Here is a 14,556-nt window from a genome sequence, read left to right on the forward strand (position 1 = left end):
TTCTGTAAAGGCGATCTCCACCCCAGCCAGGAAAAGGAATAAAACCATCTCCTGAAATCTAACACAGAATTAGAACACAGTAGGTGCAGAACAAGGCTACACAGCCCCTGGGCCCACTCCACTACCCACAGGGCCATGACCATTCCGAACCTAGACTCATGTCCAATTTCCTGCCCGCTCCCCGTAACCCTTAATTCCCTTTACTTCTAGGAAACTATCTATTTTTGTTTTAAATTTATTTAATGATGTAGCTTCCACAGCTTTCTGGGGCAGCAAATTCCACAAACCTACCACCCTCTGAGTGAAGAAGTTTCTCCTCATCTCAGTTTTGAATGAGCAGCCCCTTATTTTAAGATTATGCCCCCTAGTTCTAGTTTCACCCATCATTGGGAACATCCTCACCGCATCCACCCGATCAAGCCCCTTCACAATCTTATATGTTTCAATAAGATCGCCTCTCATTCTTCTGAACTCCAAAGAGTAGAGTCCCAATCTACACAACCTCTCCTCATATGACCACCCCCTCATCCCCGGGATTAACCGAGTGAACCTTCTTTGTACTGACTCGAGAGCAAGTATGTCTTTTCTTAAGTATGGACACCAAAACTGTATGCAGTATTCCAGGTGCGGTCTCACCTGAATTGAATTGAGAGAGAGAGAGACTGGGAGTGTGAGAGAGAGAGAGACTGGGAGTGTGAGAGAGAGAGACTGGGAGTGAGAGAGAGAGAGAGAGACTGGGAGTGTGTGAGAGAGAGAGAGTGGGGGTGTGCGAGAGAGAGAGAGAGAGAGAGTGGGAGTGTGAGAGAGAGAGAGAGACTGGGAGTGAGAGAGAGAGCGAGAGAGAGTGAGTGTGAGAGAGAGAGAGAGAGAGAGAGACTGGGAGTGTGTGAGAGAGAGAGAGTGGGAGTGTGTGTGTGAGAGAGAGAGTGAGAGAGAGAGAGAGAGACTGGGAGTGTGAGAGAGAGAGAGAGACTGGGAGTGTGTGAGAGAGAGAGAGAGAGAGAGTGGGAGTGTGTGTGTGAGAGAGAGAGAGAGACTGGGAGCATGAGACTGGGAGTGTGTGAGAGAGAGAGAGTGAGGGTGTGCGAGAGAGAGAGAGAGAGAGAGAGACTGGGAGAGAGAGAGAGAGAGAGTGTGTGTGAGAGAGAGAGACTGGGAGTGTGAGAGAGAGAGAGAGAGAGAGAGACTGGGAGTGTGAGAGAGAGAGAGAGACTGGGAGTGTGTGAGAGAGAGAGAGAGACTGGGAGCGTGAGAGAGAGAGAGAGACTGGGAGTGTGAGAGAGAGAGAGAGATTGGGAGTGTGAGAGAGAGAGAGATTGGGAGTGTGAGAGAGAGAGAGATTGGGAGTGTGAGAGAGGGAGAGAGAGAGAGAGATTGGGAGTGTGAGAGAGAGAGATTGGGAGTGTGAGAGAGAGAGATTGGGAGTGTGAGAGAGAGAGATTGGGAGTGTGAGAGAGAGAGATTGGGAGTGTGAGAGAGAGAGAGATTGGGAGTGTGACAGAGAGAGAGATTGGGAGTGTGAGAGAGAGAGAGATTGGGAGTGTGAGAGAGAGAGATTGGGAGTGTGAGAGAGAGAGACTGGGAGCGGGAGAGAGAGAGAGAGTGTGTGTGAGAGAGAGAGAGACTGGGAGTGTGAGAGAGAGAGAGAGAGTGTGAGAGAGAGAGTGTGAGAGAGAGAGAGAGAGAGAGACTGGGAGTGTGAGAGAGAGAGAGAGACTGGGAGTGTGAGAGAGAGAGAGATTGGGAGTGTGTGAGAGAGAGAGACTGGGAGTGTGTGAGAGAGAGAGACTGGGAGCGTGAGAGAGAGAGACTGGGAGTGTGAGAGAGAGAGAGATTGGGAGTGTGAGAGAGAGAGAGATTGGGAGTGTGAGAGAGATTGGGAGTGTGAGAGAGGGAGAGAGAGAGAGAGATTGGGAGTGTGAGAAAGAGAGACTGGGAGTGTGAGAGAGAGAGATTGGGAGTGTGGGAGAGAGAGAGACTGAGAGTGTGAGAGAGAGAAACTGGGAGTGTGAGAGAGAGAGATTGGGAGTGTGAGAGAGAGAGATTGGGAGTGTGAGAGAGAGAGATTGGGAGTGTGAGAGAGAGATTGGGAGTGTGAGAGAGAGAGAGATTGGGAGTGTGAGAGAGAGATTGGGAGTGTGAGAGAGACAGAGATTGGGAGTGTGAGTGAGAGAGATTGGGAGTGTGAGAGAGAGAGATTGGGAGTGTGAGAGAGAGAGATTGGGAGTGTGAGAGAGAGAGATTGGGAGTGTGAGAGAGAGAGATTGGGAGTGTGAGAGAGAGAGAGATTGGGAGTGTGAGAGAGAGAGAGAGATTGGGAGTGTGAGAGAGAGAGAGAGATTGGGAGTGTGAGAGAGAGAGATTGGGAGTGTGAGAGAGAGAGATTGGGAGTGTGAGAGAGAGAGATTGGGAGTGTGAGAGAGAGATTGGGAGTGTGAGAGAGAGAGAGATTGGGAGTGTGAGAGAGAGAGGGATTGGGAGTGTGAGAGAGAGAGAGAGAGAGAGAGATTGGGAGTGTGAGAGAGAGAGATTGGGAGTGTGAGAGAGAGAGAGATTGGGAGTGTGAGAGAGAGAGAGATTGGGAGTGAGAGAGAGAGAGATTGGGAGTGAGAGAGAGAGAGAGATTGGGAGTCTGAGAGAGAGAGAGAGATTGGGAGTGTGAGAGAGAGAGATTGGGAGTGTGAGAGAGAGAGATTGGGAGTGTGAGAGAGAGATTGGGAGTGTGAGAGAGAGAGATTGGGAGTGTGAGAGAGAGAGATTGGGAGTGTGAGAGAGGGAGATTGGGAGTGTGAGAGAGAGAGATTGGGAGTGTGAGAGAGAGAGAGAGAGAGAGAGATTGGGAGTGTGAGAGAGAGAGATTGGGAGTGTGAGAGAGAGAGATTGGGAGTGTGAGAGAGAGAGAGATTGGGAGTGAGAGAGAGAGAGATTGGGAGTGAGAGAGAGAGAGGCAGAATTCTGCCGAAGCATCCTTCGCACCCAAAGAAAAACGCCAACAAATGCATGCAGAGCCGAACTAGGCAGATACCCACTGATAATAAACATCCAAAAACGAGCACTAAACTTCCTAAATCACCTCAAATCTAGCTCCCCAGACACCCTTCATTTCAAAGCCTTTCAGACCCAAGAGCTAAACCCAGAAAAGAGTCCCCTGAGTCAGCTGCTACGGAAACTAAGTACTCAGCCGGACCCTGACCAGCCCCAGACCAACACAGCCGTCCAAACACCAATCCGAGTGAACCAAATCATTAAAAAATGCAAAGAAACCTACCTGGAACATTGGAACAAAATAACCGAAAGCCAAAGCAGATTAGAATGTTACCGGGCCCTAAAAAGAGAATATAAACTGGCAGACTACCTCACGACCATCAGAGACACAAAACAGAGACAGACCCTCACCAGGTACAGACTAAGCGACCACCAACTGGAAATTGAAAAAGGCAGATACAAGAAATCCTGGCAGCCTAGAGAGAATAGAATATGCGATCAATGTCTGGCTGGCGAGGTTGAAACAGAAATGCATTTCCTCCTAAAATGCGAAAAATTCAACACATCAAGAAACATATTATTCAACAAGCTAAGCCAAACAACCCCAGATTTCAAGGAATTGGATGATCTGTCAAAATTGAGATTAGTCCTAGGAGAAGGAGACAGACCATACCTTGGGGCCAAATATGTAACAACATGTCACAACCTGAGGACTGTTTAAAATTAAGACTGTTTAAAATTAATATTGAACGTACCAAATGAAGTACAAAGACTGTTTAAAATTAATATTGTTTAAAAGTAATATTGTATGTACCCAACAAATGTCAAATCGATTGACACCTACAGAATGTTGGAAAACTGTACCTTTTTGCTATGTAAGCTTTGGCAATATGGTTCTCTGTAAACTTTCATGCCAATAAAGCATTTTAATTGGAATTGGAATTGGAATTGGAGAGAGAGAGATTGGGAGTGAGAGAGAGAGATTGGGAGTGAGAGAGAGAGAGAGATTGGGAGTGTGAGAGAGAGAGAGAGATTGGGAGTGTGAGAGAGATTGGGAGTGTGAGAGAGAGATTGGGAGTGTGAGAGAGAGATTGGGAGTGTGAGAGAGAGAGATTGGGAGTGTGAGAGAGAGAGATTAGGAGTGTGAGAGAGAGATTGGGAGTGTGAGAGAGAGAGATTGGGAGTGTGAGAGAGAGAGAGAGATTGGGAGTGTGAGAGAGAGAGATTGGGAGTGTGAGAGAGAGAGATTGGGAGTGTGAGAGAGAGATTGGGAGTGTGAGAGAGAGATTGGGAGTGAGAGAGAGAGAGATTGGGAGTGAGAGAGAGAGAGATTGGGATTGAGAGAGAGAGAGAGATTGGGAGTGTGAGAGAGAGAGATTGGGAGTGTGAGAGAGAGAGATTGGGATTGTGAGAGAGAGATTGGGAGTGTGAGAGAGAGAGAGATTGGGAGTGTGAGAGAGAGAGAGATTGGGAGTGTGAGAGAGAGAGAGAGATTGGGAGTGTGAGAGAGAGAGATTGGGAGTGTGAGAGAGAGAGAGATTGGGAGTGTGAGAGAGAGAGAGATTGGGAGTGTGAGAGAGAGAGAGATTGGGAGTGTGAGAGAGAGAGATTGGGAGTGAGAGAGAGAGAGAGATTGGGAGTGTGAGAGAGAGAGAGAGATTGGGAGTGTGAGAGAGAGAGTGATTGGGAGTGTGAGAGAGAGAGAGATTGGGAGTGTGAGAGAGAGAGAGATTGGGAGTGTGCGAGAGACAGAGATTGGGAGTGTGCGAGAGACAGAGATTGGGAGTGTGAGAGAGAGAGAGATTGGGAGTGTGAGAGAGAGAGATTGGGAGTGTGAGAGAGAGAGATTGGGAGTGTGAGAGAGAGAGATTGGGAGTGTGAGAGAGGGATTGGGAGTGTGAGAGAGAGATTGGGAGTGTGAGAGAGAGAGAGATTGGGAGTGTGAGAGAGAGAGAGACTGGGAGTGTGTGAGAGAGAGAGACTGGGAGTGTGAGAGAGAGAGATTGGGAGTGTGAGAGAGAGAGATTGGGAGTAAGAGAGAGAGAGATTGGGAGTGTGAGAGAGAGAGAGAGATTGGGAGTGTGAGAGAGAGAGAGATTGGGAGTGTGAGAGAGAGAGAGATTGGGAGTGTGAGAGAGAGAGAGATTGGGAGTGAGAGAGAGAGAGATTGGGAGTGAGAGAGAGAGAGAGATTGGGAGTGTGAGAGAGAGAGAGATTGGGAGTGTGAGAGAGAGAGAGATTGGGAGTGTGAGAGAGAGATTGGGAGTGTGAGAGAGAGAGAGATTGGGAGTGTGAGAGAGAGATTGGGAGTGTGAGAGAGAGAGAGATTGGGAGTGTGAGAGAGAGATTGGGAGTGTGAGAGAGAGAGATTGGGAGTGTGAGAGAGAGAGAGAGAGAGATTGGGAGTGTGAGAGAGAGAGAGATTGGGAGTGTGAGAGAGAGAGATTGGGAGTGTGAGAGAGAGAGAGAGATTGGGAGTGTGAGAGAGAGATTGGGAGTGTGAGAGAGAGAGAGATTGGGAGTGTGAGAGAGAGAGAGATTGGGAGTGTGAGAGAGAGAGAGATTGGGAGTGTGAGAGAGAGAGAGATTGGGAGTGTGAGAGAGAGAGATTGGAAGTGTGAGAGAGAGAGATTGGGAGTGTGAGAGAGAGAGAGAGATTGGGAGTGTGAGGGAGAGAGAGACTGGGAGTGTGTGAGAGAGAGATTGGGAGTGTGAGAGAGAGAGATTGGGAGTGTGAGAGAGAGAGATTGGGAGTGTGAGAGAGAGAGATTGGGAGTGTGAGAGAGAGAGAGAGATTGGGAGTGTGAGAGAGAGAGATTGGGAGTGTGAGAGAGAGAGAGAAAGAAAAAGCCCGAAGAGCCCTATATGCAATAAAAAGAAAATTCTACAACATCCAAATCCCAATCAAAATCTGGCTCAAAATATTTGACAGCATAATCCTGCCCATTGCACTGTACGGTAGTGAAGTATGGGGCCCGCTCAATCACCATAGCTACACTAAATGGGAAAAACACACAATAGAAGCCCTACATGCAGAATTTTGCCGAAGCATTCTTCGCACCCAAAGGAAAACACCAACAAATGCATGCAGAGCCGAACTAGGCAGATACCCACTGATAATAAACATCCACAAACGAGCACTAAACTTCCTAAGTCACCTCAAATCTAGCTCCCCAGACACCCTTCATTTTAAAGCCTTCCAGACCCAAGAGCTAAACCCAGAAAAGAGTCCCCTGAGTCAGCTGCTACTGAAACTAAGTACTCCTACTCAGCCGGACCCTGACCAGTCCCAGACCAACACTGCCGTCCAAACACCAATCCGAGTGAACCAAATCATTAAACAATGCAAAGAAACCTACCTGGAACATTGGAACAATGTAACCAAAAGCCAAAGCAGATTAAAATGTTACCGGGCCCTAAAAAGAGAATATAAACTGGCAGACTATCTCTCGACCATCAGAGACACAAAACAGAGACAGACCCTCACCAGGTACAGACTAAGCGACCACCAACTGGAAATTGAAAAAGGAAGATACAAGAAATCCTGGCAGCCTAGAGAGAATAGAATATGTGATCAATGTCTGGCCGGCGAGGTTGAGACAGAGATGCATTTCCTCCTAAAATGCAAAAAATTCAACACAACAAGAAACATACTATTTGACAAGCTCAGCCAAACAACCCCAGGTTTCAAAGAATTGGATGACCTGTCAAAATTAAGATTAGTCCTGGGAGAAGGAGACAGACCATACCTTGGTGCCAAATATGTAACAACATGTCACAACCTGAGGACTGTTTAAAATTAATACTGAATGTACCCAACGATGTTCAACGACTTTAAATTAATATTGTTTAAACTAATATTGTATGTACCCAACGAAGGTCAAAATTGTTTGACACCTACAGAATTGTTGAAAACTGTACTTTTTGTTATGTAAGCTTTGGCAATATGGTTCCCTGTAAACTTTCATGCCAATAAAGCATTTGAATTGAATTGAATTGAATTGATTGGGAGTGTGAGAGAGAGAGAGATTGGGAGTGTGAGAGAGAGAGATTGGGAGTGTGAGAGAGAGAGAGAGAGAGAGATTGGGAGTGTGAGAGAGAGAGAGAGATTGGGAGTGTGAGAGAGAGAGAGAGAGATTGGGAGTGTGAGAGAGAGAGAGAGATTGGGAGTGTGAGAGAGAGAGAGATTGGGAGTGTGAGAGAGAGAGAGATTGGGAGTGTGAGAGAGAGAGAGATTGGGAGTGAGAGAGAGAGAGAGATTGGGAGTATGAGAGAGAGAGATTGGGAGTGTGAGAGAGAGAGATTGGGAGTGTGAGAGAGAGAGAGATTGGGAGTGTGAGAGAGAGAGAGATTGGGAGTGTGAGAGAGAGAGAGATTGGGAGTGTGAGAGAGAGAGAGATTGGGAGTGTGAGAGAGAGAGATTGGGAGTGTGAGAGAGAGAGATTGGGAGTGTGAGAGAGAGAGATTGGGAGTGTGAGAGAGAGAGATTGGGAGTGAGAGAGAGAGATTGGGAGTGAGAGAGAGAGAGATTGGGAGTGTGAGAGAGAGAGAGATTGGGAGTGTGAGAGAGAGAGATTGGGAGTGAGAGAGTGATTGGGAGTGAGAGAGAGAGAGAGATTGGGAGTGTGAGAGAGAGAGAGAGATTGGGAGTGTGAGAGAGAGAGATTGGGAGTGTGAGAGAGAGAGACTGGGAGTGTGAGAGAGAGAGAGATTGGGAGTGTGAGAGAGAGAGACTGGGAGTGAGAGAGAGAGATTGGGAGTGTGAGAGAGAGAGAGAAAGATTGGGAGTGTGAGAGAGAGAGAGGGAGATTGGGAGTGAGAGAGAGATTGGGAGTGAGAGAGAGAGAGAGATTGCGAGTGTGAGAGAGAGAGAGAGATTGGGAGTGTGAGAGAGAGAGATTGGGAGTGTTAGAGAGAGACTGGGCCGCCGCGGCCGCTCACCTGATGGCTTTGGGTCGGGCTCTGGGGCGGGGCTGTTGACGCCGCGGGGAGGTTTTGTGCGCGGCAGCTCCTGGCCCGGCCCGCCGCGGCCGGTGACCTGGTGGCTTTGGGGCGGGGCTGTTGACGCCGCGGGGAAGTTTTGTGCGCGGCAGCTACCGGCATGGCCCGCCACGGCCGGTGACCTGGTGGCTTTGGGTCGGGCTCTGGGGTGGGGCTGTTGACGCCGCGGGGAAGTTTTGTGCGCGGCGGCCGGTGACCTGGTGGCTTTGGGTTGGGCTCTCAGGCGGGGCTGTTGAATCCGCGGGGAAGTTTTGTGCGCGGCAGCTCCCGGCACGGCCCGCCGTGGCGAGTGACCTGGTGGCTTTGGGTTGGGCTCTGGGGCGGGGCTGTTGACGCCGCGGGGAAGTTTTGTGCGTGGCGGCTCCCGGCACGGCCCGCAACTCAAGGCCCAGGCTTCCCGGGCTGCTAGGCCGCACCCGGCGCCGGCACAGCCGCTCGAAATGGCCGTCAAAGTAGGCGAGCCTCCGGGCGAAGGGCAGGTGATCACTTCAGTTCCTACTGTTGCTAAATACAATTTAAAACTCAAATAAATTGTTATTTTCCTTAGTTCCCTAACACACAGAAAGTGTGGGGAAAAAATCGTGAAGAATCAAGATGGCGGCCACTCACCTCGGTTCAGAATGATAAGGCCCGCCCACACACGCACCGATTGGTCAACCGTCAGGTCACTGAACTGTAGGATTGGTCAATCGTCAAGTCACTCAACACTCAACTGTAGGATGGCCCGCCCGCACGCGCAATGAACCCGCCCCCGTGACGCAGCGATTGGTCAACCATTGGTCAACTGTCAGGTCGCTCGACTGCACGATTGGTCAACCTTCACGTCACTCAATGCTAATGAGCAAATGAGCGGAACCTTTCCCATTTAATGAGCGGAATTTTGAACGTTTTTGGGATACCGTGGGCACGATTTTTGTCTGACGGAAAAGTAAATACACCTATGACCGGTCCGTAATCGTATGCTTTCTTTTGATGTGACGCGCGTGTAGGTACGCTCTATAACTTTCGAACGTATAGAGAACAGACAGACAGACAGACAGACAGAAGAGGTCTTTTATATATAGACTAGCTGGGGAGCCCCGCGTTGCGAGGGCAATTTTGGGGCGCTTGGTCTCCCTGCCCCTGTGTGTCCCCCCTCTCCCTGTCATGTCCTCTCCCTGTCCTATCCCTCCCTCCCCTGTCTCCCTCCCTCCCTCCCCTCGCCCACCCGCTCCCCTCCGCACCCCCGCTCCCCTCCCGCCCCCCGCTCCCCTCCTCCCCTCCCGTCGCCCACCCCCACCCCCTCCCCTGTCTGTGTCCCTCCCTCCCCCGCTCCCCTCTGTCCCTCTCTCCGGCCCCTCCCCCTGCCTACCTGAGGTCCGGTGCTGTTGCCAGAGCGGGAATGCTGAGCGGCGGCCGGCGCCGGGAGCGGGCTCTCGCGGCCGGCGCATGCGCGGTCAGTGCGGCCGGCGCATGCGCGGTCAGTGCGGCCGGCGCATGCGCGGTCAGTGCGGCCGGCGCATGCGCGGTCAGTGCGGCCGGCGCGAGCGCCCCGCGATTTCCAGAGGCTCGCGCGCCCCCACGATTTCCCGAGGCTCTCCCCCCCGCGATTTCCCGAGGCTCTCCACCCCCCGCGATTTCCCGAGGCTCTCCCCCCCCGCGTGATTTCCCGAGGCTCTCCCCCCCGCGATTTCCCGAGGCTCTCCCCCCCCCCGCGATTTCCCGAGGCTCTCCCCCCCCCGCGCGATTTCCCAAGGCTCTCCCCCCCCATTAAATTGTTATTTAATTCCCTAACACATCATTAAAATATTTACTTTAGTTCCCTAACACAGAGAAAGTGTGGGGGAAAAAATCGTGAAAAATCAAGATGGCGGCCACTCACCTCGGTTCAGAAGGATAAGGCCCGCCCACACACGCACCGATTGGTCGACCGGTCAGGTCACCGAAGCGTAGGATTGGTCAATCGTCGAGTCACTCGACACTCAACTGTAGGAAGACCTCGACGTCACACGGTCGCTAATGAGATGCTAATGAGCGGAACGCTGAACGTTTTTGGGATACCGCGGGCGGGATTTTTGTCCGGCCGAAACGTAAATACGCCGATGACCGGTCCGGAATCGCAAGCTTTCTTTTGAGGCGACGCGCGCATCGGTACGCTCTGTAACTTCCAAACGTATAGAGACCAGGCGGACAGACAGACAGACAGACAGAAGAGCCGCTTTATATATATAGATAGATAGATAAATAGATAGATAGATACAATAACACTGTTCGGGAACGTCTGTTTTTCATACCCACTATCTATACGGCCTATTCAGAAAATCTCTTTCTTCACATCACTGTCCAAGTCATTTATTTTTCACAGATTTATTACTGATTGCTGTGCTAGCTCCGCGTTTCAAGAAAACTGGCATGATGACTTTGTTGCTTCTGCTAGTGGAATACGCGTAGAGATTAACCTCCATCAACCATCACACAGTCAACGATAATGTGGATCTGTGGAACAGGTGCTCTGCTGTACGCTAGTTCCAGGATATGTAAGATTACACGGGAGGGTCTCTGATGGTTTGCTCATGTTCCTATCTTTAGTTTGCAATTGATGACCACCAAGTATAACCACGCAGCATCCATCCATTACTTCCAAGCTTTCTGTAGAATGACTGACACCCAGCTCTACCTCGCCTCTCTCAACACTTCCACTGCCTTTGTGTTGTCAGATTGTTCGACTGACATCCAATCCTGGATGAGCCAAAAATTTCTCCAGTTAAACATTGGGAACACCTAAGCCATTGTTTTCAGCCCCACCACAAACATCATTCCTTGGCCACCGATTCCTTCTCTGTTCCCTGGTCACTATATCAGGTTGAACCAAATAGTTTGCCACCACACCGTCCCTGAACTAAGCTTCCAACTCCATAATCCTCTCCATCACAAAGACCGCCCACTTCCACCTCCGTAACTTTGCCCATCTCTTCTGTAGAGATTCACGTATCTCTGGTAAACAGGGTCGAGTGCAAACCAATATGGTGGGTATATTGTGTTTAATCAGAGTTTAGGACGGAATATAACACACTAGTAATACAGCAAAAACATACGACCGTGACAAGCAGCTTGTACCGGACCCAATCAAACAGATGGCTGGCATGCGTGAACAGTTCTCTGGCTTCTGGCCTCTCTCTCTCTCTCTCTCTAGGGCCTTCAATGGTGAGCATGGAATCACTCTTAAAAGAGCGTTCGACCAGCTGTTCGGCTCTCCCTTCCGCAGTCTGTGTGCAAGCCCTTGGGGTGTCACTTTTTATTCTCTTTTTAGGGGTGGGCCTGAGGCCAAGTTATTGACAAGACCATTTAACCTATAGATGTTCCTCCAAAACTTCATCAACCAATGACAGCTTAAGTTCTTTGTCTTGGTGTTTGGATGAAAGCCCTCCCAACAGAGGGTCTCATTACTTCATCCTTGTTTTTTACATTTTGAAGGTTCCTCCATTGGAATCCATCTTATCTCTTTTTACTCTCTCCCCCTTAACCCATCCACGCTCTCAAGTCCAACCGCAACATCGTCATCAAACCAGCAGACAAAGGAGGAGCCATCGTCATACAGAACAGAACGGACTATTGCAAAGAAGCATACCGACAACTGGACAATCAGGAACACTACAGACAGTTACCCACAGATCCGACCAAAGAACACACCCGCCAACTCAACAGACTGATCAAGACCTTCGATCCAGACCTTCAAAGCATCCTATGCGCTCTCATCCCACGTACTCCCCGCGTGGGAGACTTTTACTGCCTCCCAAAGATACACAAAGCCAGTACACCCGGACGTCCTATCGTATCAGGCAATGGAACCCTGTGTGAGAACCTCTCTGGATACGTTGAGGGCATCCTGAAACCCATTGTACAGGGAACCCCCAGCTTCTGTCGCGACACTACAGACTTCTTACAGAAACTCAGCACCCACGGACCAGTTGAACCAGGAACACTCCTCGCCACGATGGACGTTTCGGCACTCTACACCAGTATCCCCCACGATGACGGCATCGCTGCGACAGCCTCAGTACTCAACACCAACAACAGCCAATCTCCAGACGCCATCCTACAACTCATCCACTTCATCCTTGACCACAATGTCTTCACCTTCGACAACCAGTTCTTTACCCAAACACACGGAACAGCCATGGGGACCAAATTCACACCCCAATACGCCAACATCTTCATGCACAAGTTCGAGCAAGACTTCTTCGCTGCACAGCACCTCCAACCAACGCTATACACCAGATACATCGACAACATTTTCTTCCTATGGACCCATGGCGAAGAATCACTGAAAAGACTACACGATAACATCAACAAGTTCCATCCCACCATCAAACTCACCATGGACTACTCCTCAGAATCGGTTTCATTCTTGGACACACGAATCTCCATCAAAGATGGACACCTCAGCACTTCACTCTACCGCAAGCCGACGGACAACCTCATGATGCTCCACTTCTCTAGCTTCCACCCTAACCATGTTAAAGAAGCCATCCCCTATGGACAAGCCCTGCGAATACACAGGATCTGCTCAGATGAGGAGGAACGCAATGGACACCTACAGACGCTGAAAGACGCCCTCGTAAGAACGGGATATGACGCTCGACTCGTCGATCGACAGTTCCGACGGGACACAGCGAAAATTCGTATAGACCTCCTCAGAAGACAAACATGGGACACAACCAACAGAGTACCCTTCCTCGTCCAGTACTTCCCCAGAGCAGAGAAACTACGCCATGTTCTTCGCAGCCTTCAACATGTCATCCATGACAACGAACACCTCGCTAAGGCCATCCCCACGCCTCCACTACTCGCCTTCAAACAGACTATCGTTCGCAGCAAATTACCCAGCTTTCAGGAGAACAGCGACCACGACACCACACAACCCTGCCACAGCAACCTCTGCAAGACATGCCAGATCATCAACACAGATACCATCATCACACGTGAGGACACCACCCACCAGGTACATGGTACATACTCATGTGACTCGGCCAACGTTGTCTACCTCATACGTTGCAGGAAAGGATGCCCCGGAGCATGGTACATCGGCGAGACCATGCAGACACTGCGACAACGGATGAACAGACACCGCGCAACAATCGCCAGGCAGGAGTGTTCCCTCCCAGTCGGGGAACACTTCAGCAGTCAAGGACATTCAGCCTCCGATCTTCGGGTAAGCATTCTCCAAGGCGGCCTTCGAGACACACGACAACGCAAAATCGTCGAGCAGAAACTGATAACCAAGTTCCGCACCCATGAGGATGGCCTGAACCGGGATCTTGGGTTCATGTCACGCTACATGTAACCCCACCTGACGTAGGGTCATCCAGACTCGAGTCGTCATTGGCTTGTTCTCTCTACACAGATGCGGCCGGACCTGCTGTGATTTCCAGCAAAAAAAATGTTTTTTGTCTGTTTTTTTGTTTTTCACACAAACCCCAGCATCTGCAACATTTGACCCCTTGTGACCCCACCTCATTGTTCTGTGATGTAATGTTTTCCTGACTGACCTGTTTGGACACCATTCACACCTTTGATTGCTGTGATTATCTCTCTGCCGAGGTGTGATAAATGGCAGTTAGAAAGATTACCTGTAAACATCTGACATTATTCTCTGACTATATAAGCTGTGTCTTTATGCATCTCTCCACTTCACCTGACGAAGGAGCAGCGCTCCGAAAGCTTGTGACTTCAAATAAAGCTGTTGGACTATAACCTGGTGTTGTGTGACTTCTTAAATTTGTCCACACCAGTCCAACTCCGGCATCTCCACACCATGGCCCCTTAACCCAGCAAGTACAAGGCCTCAGTCAGAGCTGTCGCACATTAACCAGTCGCTATCTCACCATTCTGACCTTCACAAGTAAGGTCTATGATTTACTCTCTTTTTCTACTGTGAACTTTTCTCTCAGAACTTTTACATTCCCATGAATTATGGTTTCGCGCTGCTTTCAGTGTTCAATAGCTGTTGCTTTATACTTTTCCTTTCAACTTGCAGCTGCTTGGGCTATGTACATTTTTAGACACCCCTAGTTTTTAACAGTCCCCACCTTGAGAGGGAGAAAAACTCTATTTCGACCTCTCATTTACGAACCTCTACCAACCATGCCAAATCTAAATTACTGGTTCGACGGTTCAATTCACTATTCTGGTGTTCCAATTCTGCCCCACCTGTGGTATCCTCTGTTTCTTCTATCTTTCCTGATCTTACCCCGCCTGGGGTCTCTTCTACATTGCCTCTGATTTTCATCCATCATTAATTCATTAGTACAGTTAGTCATACTTATAGATACACATTTGGCTTATGCATCAAAGTCTTACTACACAGGTTACATATATCAAATATACTGTCATTACAAGTTGGAGAACTACCAGAGCGTGTGAAATAATATGAACCTATGGGTGAGCTGATATATAAACCCCAATATCACACCAGTGTGAATCGTCCCCGAGGCTGTCAATTTCAATATCTATTCTCGAGTTGTCTTGCTCCAAAACATAAAATTGCTTTAGGGGGTAGTTCAGTCGCATCACGAGCTCACTGAATTCCTC

General features: G+C 49.5%; 1 long non-coding RNA gene across 1 annotated transcript in view; it reads right to left on the reverse strand.

Moving 5' to 3' along the window:
• Positions 1-14,556, reverse strand: part of LOC147117244 (uncharacterized) — a 112,542-nt gene that overhangs the window by 32,225 nt on the left and 65,761 nt on the right. The window lies entirely within an intron of this gene.

The sequence above is a fragment of the Somniosus microcephalus genome, chromosome 5 (assembly GCF_052327205.1).
Source record: "Somniosus microcephalus isolate GS21.2 chromosome 5, FLI_Smic_1.0, whole genome shotgun sequence".
Classification (NCBI taxonomy): Eukaryota; Metazoa; Chordata; class Chondrichthyes; order Squaliformes; family Somniosidae; genus Somniosus; species Somniosus microcephalus.